A 15047-nucleotide genomic window follows, 5' to 3' on the forward strand; every position below is an offset into this window, starting at 1 on the left:
TCCCCATTGTATCTTACAACAATGGGGCCTGATCCTACTTTACCTATTAGGCATTTAAGTGTGATCCTATTTCATCCTGTAACTTCATGAAACCATCCTAACTGAGTTCATAGCTGGAGTAACTAATGGGAAAACGCTGTTGCTGACTGGGTTAATCTTCACTGGGACTAGGAGGTTTTACTTCCATTCCCAGTTTAAGGTATAAGAGACAGTGAAGGACATTTCTGCCCCAAAGCAAGGCTGCTCAGTTCTTTGCATGCTCTTAGCTGGGGGGTTGGCAGGGTGCGGAGGGGAAGAGACAGCACTACGGAAGAGAAGCAGCCTTCAAACAGTCTGAATAGCACTTAGGCTGGGGCAGCATGTGGGCAGAAAGGAGCTGTGAGCAGGGAAGCCATTGCTGGTGCATCAGGGCTGTGCACCTTGGAGATCTGTGTTGGAGATGCATTGTGTCCCAGGCTCACAAAACAGAATCCCAGGCCTGTTTTGTATCTGGGGGCATGACATTTTTCTCCTGCTTGAAGAGAAGCAGCGGATGGCCGGTACTTGTGCTAGCTAAAAAATAACAACTGAGAGATCCCGTCATTTGCCCTCTGTGGGAAGTGAAGTGATGTTAAAGTGTGAATGTGCTGAGCAGCTGCACCTTGGAGGTTAGCAGGGCTGTGCGAAACGGCACGGTTCTGTTTCGCCTTGAGTTTTGAGGTTTCGACAGACCAGCGTTTCGTTTTGAATTTCATTTTGATTCAAAACCGCTGTTCTGTTTCGCTGTGTCAAAACAGTGAGGCTGTTTCAACACTGTTTCGCCCATTTGCTATAATGGGGAATTTCAAAACAGCCTCTCTCATCCACCAGGCAGATGGGGGTCCATAATCCCAGGAGGTCTGCAGGGGCTGTGCCAGTCCTCGCAGGGCTGCAGGCCCCTGATCTGTCTGCCAGATGAGGGAGGGAAGCTGGGTGCTGCTGTCTGAGACCAGGGCGCTGGGGAAGGGAACTGAACCCTATCACTCAGTTCCCCCCGCCCAGTGCTACGATCGGGCTAGGGAAAGGAACTCGGCCCAGCTGGCCTGAGTTTCCATCCTCAGCCCAATCCTAGGGCTTGGGAGGGGGACCGAACAATTGGGCTCAGTTCCTTTCCCCAGCCCAATCGCAGCATTGGGGGGAGAACTGAGCCCGGGCTCAGTTCCCTTTCCCTTCGCTGTGATCGGCTTCCTGCAGCCCGGCCACAGGAGGCTGGGAGAGCCCGGGCTGCACTCCCGGCTGCTGCTGGGAGCGCAGCCCCGGTTCTCCCCCGTCTCCCACCACCTGGCTACTGGCTGCTTCAAAACTCAAAATGTTTTGAAACTTTCAAAACAATTCAACTAGCCTCATTTTGTTTCAAGGCTGTTTCAAAGCCCTTTGTTTTGATTGAATTTCACTGTTTTGAGCTTGAAATGAGTCAAAACAGTGTCAAATCAAAACAGCCAGCGAAATTTCGCACAGTCCTAAAGGTCAGGATCATTTCTTGCCTGCACAGCTCTGACCTGCCACTAGAAGGCTGGTGAGCAGGGGGTGGCGAGGAGCTAGGACACCTGGGTTTATCCCAGGTGGGAGTGGGTGTGGGAGCCCAGGAGCTGTGAATCCTGGGATGCCAGATGTCTGAAAAGTCCTAATTTTACCTCTGTGAAGCAGTCTGAAGTTACCTTAACATGAGTTTAGGTAGCAGGGCCCAGAGTTGATCCTCACCCAAAGAGGTGTAACTTTGAGATGCTCAGAGCACAGTTAGCATGAGATAATGAGCTTTAGGGTGTGGCTGCTCATCTTTTAAGTGCTCTTAGTATAGTCTGAGGACACATCTACATGTTGCTGTATGGTGACGTTGCTACGGTGTCATGCTTTAGTACTTCCTTCTGGAAGTACCCATGGGGCACGGATAGCGGCACACTATACCTGAGGAGTGCGCCGCTATGGTGACACAGCTGGCAATTACATGTATACACAGGTGAGCACTACATCACCAGAGCACACCATACAGCAAAGTGTAGATGTGCCCTGAGTGTAACATATAACTTCACCCTGACTTTCTGACAAAGGCTGCTTTTGGAACTAAATTAGGGAGGCATAGCAGCTCTCAGATGGCCTTTTCAGTAACACATTGACCAGCAAGTGATGCTCTTGAGCAGAAACAAAGTTCACTGAATCCCCTACCACAGGGGCGTCCAACCTTTCTGAATGTGGGGCCGGATCATGAATTTTTTATTGCCCAATGGGCTGGTGAGCCATATTTAAAGACCTCACAGGAAGTGGTATCACATCAGGAAGTGATGTCACGTGACTTTGACACTCGTGAAGTTGCAGGAAGTGACAATGAAATGGATCTAACCAGTTCAAAACTCTCCCTCTATAGCATCCACCTCTGCCACTGTTCGGGACAGGATACTGAGCTAAATGGACCATGGGGCTGACCAAGCATGGCACTTTTTATATTCTTATGTTCAGGAGCTCTTATGTTCTTTGACTGAGCTTCCAAACCATGGCTGAGTTTTGCAAAAAGGGGTAGAGAGGCATGTTACAAAGTTGTCATAAAAGATTTGGAGCCCTCTAAATCCCATTCATTTTAATGAAAGTTGGCCTTTTGACTCAGCTTTGAAAATCTCAGCCCAAGATGCCAATGTGGGAATCTGGGTGCACGTGGGAAGCCAGCTTCAGCTGCATGCTGCTCCGGATGGGACAGACCCGCCTGGGTCAGCACCAGCCAGCAGAGGCGGCAGCAGAGCCTTGTGCCACTCGGGACTGACCAGCACAGGTAGGGGGAAAGTGCAGCTGAGCCCCTGCTGCTCCGGCTGGACTCATCCTGTCCCGAGCGGCACACGGCTACTCCTCTTCCCACACACACTGTCGGCAACATCAAGCTGACGCAGTGCATGTGGGAACCTTGTCCCTTCCCCAGCGCTTCAGCAGCCATTAGGAAGCTGCTGAGGGGCTGGAGGAGGGACAAGGGGTGGGAGCGAAAGTAAACTGTGTTTACTTTCGTTTGCTGTCGCAGTACCATGGGCCACAGAAAATGCCTTGGCTGGCCATATGGCGGCCCACAGGCCATATGTTGGACAAGCCTGCCCTACCACTTACTAAAGAATTGCTACCCTAGGGGTGGATCTAAAGGGGTATGCGGTGGCACACTTCCACCCCACTTTGATTCCTGCTCCACCCAAACTTTAAAACCAACTGCTAGGAGAAATCTGCATTTCTATTCAGGCAGCAGAGAGAGAGTGAATTAACTTCACAGATTATTCTCATCTAGCTGATTCTTGTAAATCTTTCCACTCCACACATTACCCACCCTTTTACTGGTCTTGATGATCCACTGTCAAACCACCCTTTCTTCTGCAGTTTTGCTGTCTGCTGGGCATTCCTGGTAATGTCTCTCTCTTATTCCACAGCCCTGCAAACTTTTTGCAGCTTGTATCTGAAAACCTGAATTTAGGTGTGGCCATATTAACTTAGGTATTGAAATGACTGACAATGATGTATCGGAAATACTGTCAAGATGCTGTAGTCTAGGCTAGATTTTGTTTTAGGAATCTGAATAAGAGACATACATATAGGTTTAACGACTACAGGACTAATGATAGTATCTTTTGACTATTTTGACTTTTTTGCCTAGTTGTGTTTTTTTTAACTTTATATATAATCTAGCAAAGTAGTGCACATTCCAGTTGTAGTATTTGTATAGTCCTAGCCCCCTATCATATTAGTAAAGCATCTAGTATCGCCTTAACTGGAGAAAAATGTGTCTTGTGTTATATATGACCATGTGCCACAGCATCTGCACCCCATTTTCAAAATCCTAGATCCATCCATGTGCTACACCCATGCAAACTAGTAAAATAAGCAATGGTCCCCAATGAGCATTAGTCTGACAATGTTTTTTTCCTTTTCTTTTCCTAATTCCTTCACATCCTTGCCAGTGTTCATGACCTTTTTTCTTAAATAAGCCCACAGCAGATGAGATGGATTTCTTGTTTATTTTTATAGGAATTGTATTTGTCCATAAAAATTTTAGGCTTTGAGTTCTTTTGGGTAGTTCCAGAAACTAAGTTTTATTGTTTATCCCCAATCTAGCACCAGGGATGGGAAGTCAGCCCAGCTGGGCTGTCTCCACATCCCCAGTGAAACATCGAAACAGTGTCGAAACAGTCTTTCTGCTTTGACAGAACAGAACAGCTGTTTTTAATCAAAATGAAATTTGAAACGAAATGCTGTTCCGTCGAACCGTCGAAATGCAAGGCGAAAGAGAAAGGTGCCGTTTCGCACAGCCCTATGCTCCAGTCCATGAATGGTGGACTCCAATTACCACCAAAGGATAGATGCTGGAGATAGTTGAGTACTTCGCCTATCTCAGTAGCCAACTCAGAGAGCAAGCACTGATAAGGAGATCCAGGACAGGATCTGGTATGCAAGTGCCTCCTTCAAGAATATGTTTTTACTGATCACTGATCTCCAGAAAAACACCAAGATCCATGTCTACAATACAGTCATCATCCCACTCTCCTCTATGGATATGACATGTGGGTGACCGGCCATTGTTATCTCAAGAGTCAGGAGTGGTATCACCAATGATGCCTTAGGAAAATTTTCCCCATTAAATGGGAAGGTCAACACACAAATGCCAGCATCCTTGCTGAAGCCAGCATCGTCAGCACTGAGTCGATGATCTTCAAGCAGCACCAGCTTGTGCATGGATGCCTGGCTTTTGACTCCCAAGAGCTCCCCTCCCAGCTTAGTTGCAGCCTGAATTCTCTGCAACCAGAGGAAATGCTACATGGAAACACTGAAGGCATACCTCAAGAAACTCAGATGCCAAAATCAAGATCTGGGAGAAACTGGATGCTAACCAACTCCAATTGCATTACAACCTCAAATAAGTGGCAGCCTGCTTCAAGATAAAGTGGCTTGCCATTAAAACAGAGAAGAGAGAGCAGAAGAAGGAAAAGGAGAAAAATCCCAGCCTTTGGCCTATTCTCCCCTGCAGAAAGATCTGCAACTTCTGTGAGTGGATCTGTGGCTCAAGGATTGAACTCTTAATTCACCTCAAGACCCATCACTGAGCCACGGTTCAGATCCTCCTTGAATCAAGGGATTTAAGCTGCTGACAACTTAATGTGGGTGATGGACCAGAAGCTCAATGACAAGATCTGTGAAGGTTCGGCCAGAACATAGGTGACTGGGTCTGTGGATAGGCCCGGGGGGGAGCAACTAGGAGGTCAGCAGGGCAGGGATATGAGTTACCAAAACATTGGGTTGGGGCTGTGGAAGGAGCGCCCCCCACAGGGAGGGGAGACACACAAGCTGCACCTCCTGGTTGAAGGTTCATATTCAATCCTGCACCCTATAGTGGAGAACAACAAGAGTGGGACATCTGGCATGCACAGTTTGACCTGGCAGTTTGACCAGACAGACTTTTCCCCAGAGGATCCTGGGCCCAAACAGGCAGCTGGTGAATTTTGTAGGAATAGCTAAACAACTGAGTGTGCAGGCAGTGAAAGGGCAGGAGGGGAGCGGGTGTGTGGGGAGCACGGGGAGGCTCTGAAGCTCTTCTGCGAGACAGACCAGATACTGATGTGCTTGATCTGCCGGGAGTCCCGGGCACACAGAGCTCACCCCATGGCTCCCATCCAGGAGGCTGCCCAGCAGTACAAGGTACAAGGATGTGGGCTTGGATCAAAATGAACAGATGAGGCTTGTTAAGCTCCCTGAAAAAAGGGGTGTGCAATTATTTGGGGTGGAGGGCCACTTAGAGAGTTTTGGTGAGCTGTTGTGGGACAAGTCAGCACCCTGCCTCCCCTGCAACAACTCGCCGAAACTCCCTAAGTGTGGCTCTGTTCTGCACTCAGCCAAGTGAATGGGAAAGGGCCACAGGTAGGCAGGGAGCAGCATCCGGGACTGGGATGGGTGGACAGGGCTGGGGCTGGGATAGCAGGGTTGTGACACCATGGGGATGGGGGCCCAGAGCAGAGCTGTGACCTATCCCTGCATGCCCCTGTGACAGGCACCATAAGCCGTATTTTACCCAGCCCTGCTCTAACCTGTGTCACTGATCTCAGGGTGTGGGCACAGGAACACCTGGAGACCTTTCAAAAAGGGCCTGTATCACACAGGCAACAGCTTGTACATTCATATTGTAAGTGTCAAGGAGCTGAGAAGGCTGCAGATACAGCAAACCTGCTCCAGCCTGATCTCTATATGAAGGACCACTAAAGTTGGAGCAGGTTTTCTGTATTCAAATCATCCCACTGCTGCCTTTCCACTTTGGAAAGGGCTCCAAGAATTTGCAGGTACATATACATGTTCAAACAGGCTGCTCCAACGCGCTGTAATTACAATGCATTGGAACTTGTTTAACTGAGTCTGCTGGAGCATGATAATTACTGTGCTCCAGCAGACTCCAGCATTGCATGTATCAGCATCCCTGCACTGAAAAATGGTGGTGGGGGCACTTTAACTCGTACGTAGTTAAAGCGCCTCAGCCACCATATTTCATTGTGCAGATCCTGATACACATGACACTCTAGAAGCTTTAATTGGAGCAGGCAATGAAAGGGGCAGGAGGGCGGATTCTTCCCCCTGCCTCCTGGAGCATGTCTACAAACAACCCTCGTGCTCACAGCCTCAGTGATATTTGTGTGAAAGAGTCTTGGCATACTGTGCTGTAAGGAGGTAAGAGATGCAGAAACATCGCTAATGAAGGCCTTCTGTTTCAAATCAAATGCAAAAGTGGAGCCACCCCAAGGGCATCTTCTGCCACCTCTGTCTCCAGCAGGCCAGAGGCAGAGATCTTGAGAGCTGTGGCGGAAGGCCCTGAAATGACTTTGCTGCCTCAGTTTCAGGTCTGGGTGTTGTGGCGGGCCAGTAGGGGGTGCGCCTGTGCTGAGCTGCCCAGCCAAAAAACCACTGTGCCCAGCCAAAAATCAAGCTTCAGATGCCTCCCCAAGGGAGCCAACTTCTAGCCAACTCCCTTCCTGGGGCACACGTGCAAACTTGGGGGTAGTGTTGCCACGACCCAGACTCAGGTCTGTGTCTGGGCCCTGTGCCACCCAGGATACACAGACCCTGTAGACCTAGGGATATAGTTGGGTGCTTCTTATAGCATGAAGCATACAGAGTATCTTCCCTTAGTCAGCCGAGGAAAGGGTGCAAGAAGCCCTGCTTAATCCCTCTCAAGGATGTACAAACAGGCTGGCTATATTGGGTAGCTTTATTGTAGAGAGGTAGGCATGGTGAGGAAGTCAGAAGAAGCAGAAGAATAACCCTGAGCAAACATAAACAGCCTGGTAGCCCTTTGATATGTGACTAGAGTACATTAATCTAAGTTCCTAGTTAAGTTTCTGGTAAGTACTCACTTGCAGATCTTGAGTATGAGAGAGAGCTGCAGAGTAGGCCTGTGTGAGTAGGCAGCTGTTCAATCCAGCTTCGGATCCAGCCTATTCAGATGCCAGGGATCCAACTGGGAGCTCTGGACTGGGTTTCTGTTTTGACCTGTCTGAAGCGGCTCCAAAGCTTCAGAGCCACCTCGAAGATCCAGCCATAGGGTATAATGGGGAATCAATGAAAGATCTATAACTTCATTGTTTTTTGTCTGATTTGGATGAAACTTGCAGGAATGGTAGCCTTTGCTGAGAGCATGAAGCATACCAAGTTTCAAGAAGATCAGTGCAGGGGTTCAGGGGAAACCCGAAATTCTTGAAAGCAAAGCTCACGTCACATGTATATGTTACACCACAGGGGGAGTGAAAACTGCAGGGGTGGTAGCCCCTGGTAAGGCCACAAAGCCTGCCAAGTTTCAAGAAGATTGGTGCACGGGTTTGGGGGGAACTACACCTCAAGCTGCTGACAGGCAAAACTCATGACAAAGGTGACCCTGTGTGTGCTAAGGCACAGCCGGCTGAAAACTGCAGGGGTGGTGGCCCCTGCTCAGGCCACGAAGCCTGCCAAGTTTCAAGAAGATAGGTGCAGATGTTTGGGGGAACTGCACCTCAAACTGCGGACAAGCAAAACTCATGACATGGGTGATGCTGTGTGTGTGTTAAGGCACAGCAGGATGAAAGCTGCAGGGATGGTAGCTCCTGCTGTGGCCACGAAGCCTGCCAGCTGTCAGGGAGATTGATGCAGGGGTTCTGGCTTCTGGGGCCGTGCACCTCTAGCTGCTGATAGGCTAAATTCATGACATGGGTGCTTGTGCAACTGTCTGTCTTGGTGGGGAGACACTACTGCAGGGCTGGCTGCTAATGCTAAGCTTCTGTGTTTCCAGTTACCAATCAATCATGATTCTCTAAGGGACCAGCTCAATACACAGTAGCTAGCTAATGTAGCCAGTTAATTAGCAACAATTAACACCTACAAAACCACAGACTAAGGAGAGGAAATAATCAGTACAGACAATCAACTGCCCCAAGACCGACACAATCAGTTGCACAAGCATGCATGTCATGAGTTTTGTCTGTCAGCAGCCAGGGGTACAGGGCCCCAGAATGCCCCTGCACCTATCTCCTCAACAGCTGGCAGGCTTCGTGGCCGCAGCAGGGGTCACCATCCCTGCAGCTGTCACCCCGCTGCGCCTTGAAACACGCAGTGTCACCCATGTCACAAGTTTTGCTAGTCAGAAGCTTGAGGTGCAGTTCCCCCCCAAACCCCTGCACCAATCTTTTTGAAACTTGGCAGGCTTTGTGGCCTCACCAGGGGCTACTGTCCCTGCAGTTTTCACCTCCCTGTGGTGTAACATATACACGTAACATGAGTTTTGCTTTCAAGAATTTGGGGTGAAGTTTCCCCTGAACCCCTGCACTGATCTTCTTGAACCTTGGTAGGCTTCATGCTCTCAGCAGAGGCTACCATCCCTGCAAATCATCCAAATCAGACAAAAAACAACAAAGTTATAGATATTTCATTGATTCTCCATTATATTCTATGGCCAAATTGGCTCCGAATCTTTTCTGAAGCGATTCGGAAAACCTAAAGCTTCCAGCGATTCAATTCAGATTCATAGATTTGGCCTCTGAATCCAAATCATGATCCAAAGCTTTGCACAGACCTACTGTGGAGGTCGTCACTTTTGTGTGTGGGTTTTAAAATGTCCAGCATCCTTCTTCCTGGAGGGAACCCTCTTAAATAGTCCTACTGACCTCACCACCTGGACCCAGTCAGGGACAGGTGTTATGTGATGCTGGCCAATCAGTTTGAAAGACATCACAATTACCTGGTGGGGTGACGGGGGTTTAAGTCCCTGCCCCCATGTTGTAAGGTAAGAGCTCCAAACAATAGAGAGGTTAAATCCACACCCTCTTACCTGAGCTAGGTCATGTACGTAGTAACTCAGGACAGCCAGGTTGACAGACATGTGAGAGGACAAAGACAAAGCAAAGGAAATAAAAACCAAAAGAGGAGGCTGGAAAGGGAGTTCTTTCACAGGTGTGTAAGTGGGAGCGGCTGGGAATCCCTTTCCTTCCCAAGTGCCCAGGATGAGATGAGTACAGGAATGTGGCGCTGGTAGTTGCCCTGAGTGTCTGTCACTCATTTTCCCCAAACATAAGCAGTAACTGTCCTGAGATACAAAACTTCCTGAGCCACCCAAGAAGGCTGTGCTGTGGTCTGAGCCCCTGACTTCTGGCTCCTGTGCAGACCAGCATTGTTCCTCTTGTGGTCCCTGATTCAATGAGGCAGCTGGGTAAGAAGAGCAGCAACACTTCAGGGGAAAGATCGAGTCGATAGCATCAAATCCTTTTGTCACCAAAATCATTGGGCTCGTATGCAGGCAGCAATCTTGGTTGTGGGTGTGGAGAAAAGACTCCATCTCCTCCACTCCTAAACGAAAACTGACCCAAGGGATTTTCCGTCCTTCAGGAGCAAATTCAGGCTCATCTGGAGTTTCAAAGGGAAGAGAGAAAGAGGCTTGAAGCACTGAGAGCGAATGAAAGGCAGATGCACCAGGAACATCAGGTTGGTGCTTGTGGCTAGTAGTGACCAAGATGGCCTGGAGGAAGGGAAAAGGGTCTCCTGCTCTATATGTTTGCTGAAAATGTGTGCGTTGTTTTCTGACCCTGTGTCACTGTGTGCTGGCAGGTGCAAATGGCCTTAGCTGTGATGAGAGGGAAGGTTTGTTGGAGGGGAGCCCTCCAGCTCTCCCATATGTAAGGGGCTATACCTTAGGGCTACCCTGAGGGCTGCAATGTGCTCCCAAGACAAAAAGAGTGCACAGAAGCCAGGCGGGACCAGAGATACTGAGCACCCTGACTTCTGCTACAGAACGTGGGAGCTCTGTGGGTCCAGCTTGTCAGGCAGTCAGGTTCACAGGCTGCTTACACAGTTTTTCCTGGCTTTCCTCTCCCCAGCCTGGGCTCTCTGACGTGGCTTTGCTGTGTCCCTTGCAGAAAGAGGCAGCAGCCGAGAGGCAGAAGATTGTGGCTGAATTTGAGCGACTGCGCCAGTTTCTGGAGGAACAAGAGTGTCTCCTGCTGGCCAAGTTGGGAAAGCTGGAGAGGGAGATTGAGAAGAGTCAGGAGGAGAGGGACACCAAACTCACTGGGGACATTTCATGTCTCGACAGCCTGATCAGGGAGCTGGAGGGGAAGTGCCAGGAGGCAGCCAGTGACCTCCTGTAGGTGAGCCATGTAATCCCTTTGGTTCCTGCACTGGGAAGGGAAAGGTTTGAGCCCCCCAGGGGTGTCTGGGGGCTCAAAGGTCAGAGTTTGCAAAGGGACCAATAGCACCCAGATACTTGGGTCCTTCTTCCTTGCCTGCCCCTCCCAGAACAGGAGGGTCCTGAGCATGTGGTGTCTGGTACTGAGCTCTCCCTCTCCCCTTTCTCTCCCCTCCAGGACATCAGGAGCACACTGAGCAGGTAGGTGGCTCCACCTCACCCCCATGCAGGCCGGGGGCCTGGACACAGTGCTATGATCACATCTTCCCTGGGCTCCATAGGAAAGCAGATGATGCAGGATCCCCATTTGGATACAGGCCTTTGGTGAACTTCTCATGCTGATGTTGTTCCCCCTTTAATATAAGGTCCAGGACAGTCTTTGGGGTGGGAAGGACTAGCCTCTGCTATTCTAGGGGGAATTTGCACTCCTGGGCAGTGGCTACCTGAGGGGTGGTAGGGCTGGACTAGGGGCCTGTCACTTTTTGGCCCCTGGGGAATCATCCTGGCCACTATAGCCAGAGCTTGAGCCAGCTGGGCATGAAATGTCAGCTTGTTTCTCATCCCAGGAAATGTCCTGCACAGTTTAGAGTTGAACATGAGTACTCAACGCCTACTGAGGGTGCCAGCACTGCAGCTATCCGTTCTGCCCCTGTCCAGCGGTAGGATACATGGAGATACTCGGTCTCCAGTTCCCTTCATCTAGCTAGGATTGCTACCATGCAGTGAGTTACAAAAGGAGAACGGAATAACACAAATTGTTCTTCCCAGGTGCGCGAAGCGGCGGGGCCAGCTGCTGGTGGGGATTTCTTGAGAAATAGAAACAGGACTCAGAAAGTTGTCTGGATAAACTCTAAATCTAAAGGAGACTTTGAGGCAGTTTCAAGGTATTTAGAAGAGGTTTATGAAAATGTCCCTGTTCAGGGGGAGGACACAGGCTCTGAGCAGTTGGTTTTTATTTGGAGCCTGAATCTTTTATGAGGGAGAGAAACTGAATGCACTGGCTTGATATTGCAGGATACGGGAATGAAGTGTTGAGGCAAGAGCCTCCCTGTGGCCTTGGCCAAATCACTGATGAACTTGGGCTCCTCAGGGGTCCCTTTGTCTGAGCTGCAGAGCCCCTGCTGCCCCAGGGCTGCTCAGCATGGGCACCTGCAGCTTGGGGTGTGGAGGGAGCTGTGGACCCCTGCCTCACTGATAGCCAGACCCCAGAGCCTCGTGTCTGGCTACCAAAGTTAAGAGCCTAAATTAAAGGGAAGGCGAAGTTCCTGTTTTGAAGCCTGCTGGGTTGGCCCTAGGATGGGGCATGAGGGCAGCTGTAATCTCCTTGCCCAAACTGGAGAATCCCTAAACTCACAAGCTTTTTGCTCAACCCCCACAGGTGCAGGGAGGGCTCCTGAGGGAGCAGGAGAGGAGCTGGGAGGGAGCAGGACAGGAAGGCGAGGGGTGGCCTGGGTGAAGCTGCACCCCTGATATCCTGCACCCCCACTGGATCAGCAGGCGGCTCAGGCTGGACCCTCAACCAGTTCAAGGCCTTGTCTGACCCCATAGACAATGAATGAGGAAGTTTCAAACCTTATCCCCTTAGCCAAGGGTTCTCCGCAACCCCACCACTTCCCCTCTTTGGCACCGAGTGCCTCCTCCCCAGTGTCTAAAGGGGTCAGGATGGGCTCCGCACCGAGCTCCCCTGGATCCGTGGTTGTTACATTTCTCCCTCCATGCCTCTGCCTCCACCTGCAGCTCCCTCCATCTCTCTCCTCAGAGAGGAGGCCCCAGTGGAGGCAGCACAGGAACGTGCCAAGGCCGCTTCTGCAGCCACAGTCCCAACAGCAGGGGTGGAGCTGTCCCAGCATCAGGGGCTCAGGACACAGGCAGGTCCCAGCCTGTAGCCTGAACCACACACTGGGGGTCTAATGTCTGTGCCCCTTTCCCCTGCAGAGGCTCTGCCATCCAAGCTGGAGAAGGGCAGGGGGGAACCACAGGGATCGTACACAAAGGTTAAGTGCTGGGGGAGCTGGTCCCAGCATTAACAGCTCCCACAAAACCCATGGCCGCCCCCGGACAAGAGTCAAACCCTTTCCCAGCCCAGCACCAAAACCCCCTGTACTAGGACCTTGGGCATTGGGTTGGGATTTTCCTACCTATGGATTTGCTGCCACCTCCTCCCTGTCCCCTGGGCAGGGGCTCTCCCCAGTGCCAGGCCAAGGAGCTGCGGGGCCGTCTGTGCTCGGCCTCGGGGGCCAGGGAGGGTGAGGACCCTGCGATTCTCCCTGCCACTGAGGGTGACTCTGGATCCAGACACAGCTCACTGCCAGCTCGCCGTGCCTGTGGCTTGGAGAAGTGTAAGATGGACAGAAACACAGCAGCATCTGCCCAACAATCCCGAGAGATTTGATGCAAAACATTGTGTGCTGGAGCGTGAGGGATTCACCTCGGGGAGACACTGCTGGGAGGTGAGGTGGTTGTGGAGAAGGAGGGCTGGGCCGTGGGGGTGGCCAGAGAGTCTGTGAGGAGGAAGGGACTGATAGCCCATAGCCCTGAGGGGAGGTCTGGGCTGTGCAGCGCTGTGGGGATCGGTTCTGGGCTCTCACGGCCCCTGCTCCCGCCCCCCGTCCCTGTACCAGGCACCCAGGAAGGTGTGGGTCTGTCTGGACTGTGCATGGGGGCTAGTGTCATTCCTCGATGCTGACACTGAGGCCCCGATCTTCACCTTCCCACTGGCCTTGTTTGCTGGGGACAGAATCCGGCCCTGGCTCTGGGTCCCTGGGGCTGGATCTGAGCTCAGACTGTGCCACTGAGTGGGGGGAAGGTGGGAAAGAGCCAGGGAATGGGCCCCCCACATGGGGAAATGGCCACTCTGGCTTCCCATTTTCCATAACCCCAGAGGAACCCCCCCTACCAGCCCCCAGCCCCTCCTCTATGCCCCTGGGAGCTGCCAAAGTGAAAGGTGCCATCTGCACAGACAAGCCCGTCCCGTTGCAGTGGGTGGCCCCAGGCCGGTCTGTCCCTGCACTCGGTGGCTCTGGAGAACTTGAGCGAGGCCACCAAAATGGACCCTTGGGGACGCCGCCAGCTTTGGGGCCACCACCCCCTCCAGTGCCAGCAGCGCAGGGCTGGGGCTCAGGGCAAAGTGCCTCTGGGTGCCCTTTGCCCAGAGCCCTGCTGTGGCTGTGGGGGGGAGGCTGCCTGGGCTTGGAGCCTGAGCCCTGCCAGGCGCTGCCTGTGGGAAGCTGCTGGGCTGGTTTGTGCTTGAGTTAGTTTTTCCTGTGCAGCAAAGGCCCCTGGGCTGGGGGCTTCTCAGAGATGGAAGAGTTTCACTCAGGGCAGGTGCCTCCCTGCATCTGGCTCCTTTGACCCTTGTAGTGCCCAGCCCTGGGCCCCAGTGGCTTCACATCCATTGAAATCTCAATAAACAGCTACATTGGGGTTTTGTAATGGCTGTGTCTCCTGGGCCTTCACTTCCCCTTCTCTCTCCCTGTATCCCCGCTGTGCTGGCTTCTGTCTCCTTGCTCTGGCTCATACAACAGGATGTCCCCTGTGGGATGGACACTGCTTTTTCTTGGCCTGGTCTTTGATTTTGGCCTTCTTCAAAACAGGCAACTCAAGTAACAAAGCTGGGAGAAGCCCCTATTTACCCCAAAGCCTTTTCAGTTCGCTCTGGCAACCCAGCGGGGCTGTGTGTGGGGCAGGAAGTTCACTGACCTTCACTTCAGATGTTTTACACCTCTGGGATATGCTACTGAATAAGGTCAGGCAAGATGCCAGGGACTTTCCATTACCGTGGAGCTGAGTCCACAACACCAAGCAGGACCTTGGAAATGGTATCAAATATGGCTGGACAGGAGACAAAGAGAAGCAGGACCTGAAGGGTGGAGCTATTTCTCCCAGCCCCAATCTTATCACCCCCACTTCCATGTTGGGACCTGACTCAGGAGGTTCCTGAAGGATGCTGTGGAAGCTGAATACGTTAGTGACCTAAAGGCAAAACCTAAGCAGGGCAAAATCTTATAGGTCACCTCAAAGTAGGACACCAGCAACCTCTTTATGCCATGCAGGAATATCATGCACTTCGCAGACTGGTCCTTCATCCACCGGGGCCTGTCTCAATTGCCTCCTGATCAACAGTCCCATCCACTATGGAGAGAAGAGGTACCAGAGGTGTGGGGCTGAGAGTGAGAGCCTGCCCCATGTCCTGCAAACCTATCAGTCCTTCCACAATGCTATCTAGGACCAGCAGCTGAAGGCCATCTGTACACAGTGCTCAATTGGCAGCATGTAATTAGGTGTGCTGGAATGTCGTTTTTGCCCTCTGGGGCCTAGTTTGACAGCCAATGCTTATGTTAATATCTGCGCCCATATGTTGTCTCCTCACCCATTTCTGAGT

General features: G+C 51.5%; 1 pseudogene; it reads left to right on the forward strand.

The window, feature by feature from the left end:
• The first annotated feature begins 1940 nt into the window (after positions 1–1940).
• Positions 1941–14035, forward strand: LOC109288342 (annotated as a pseudogene).
• The last annotated feature ends 1012 nt before the right edge of the window (positions 14036–15047 follow it).

Source organism: Gavialis gangeticus, unplaced genomic scaffold (genome assembly GCF_001723915.1).
Source record: "Gavialis gangeticus isolate Ggan-Ray unplaced genomic scaffold, GavGan_comp1, whole genome shotgun sequence".
In the NCBI taxonomy this organism is placed as follows: Eukaryota; Metazoa; Chordata; order Crocodylia; family Gavialidae; genus Gavialis; species Gavialis gangeticus.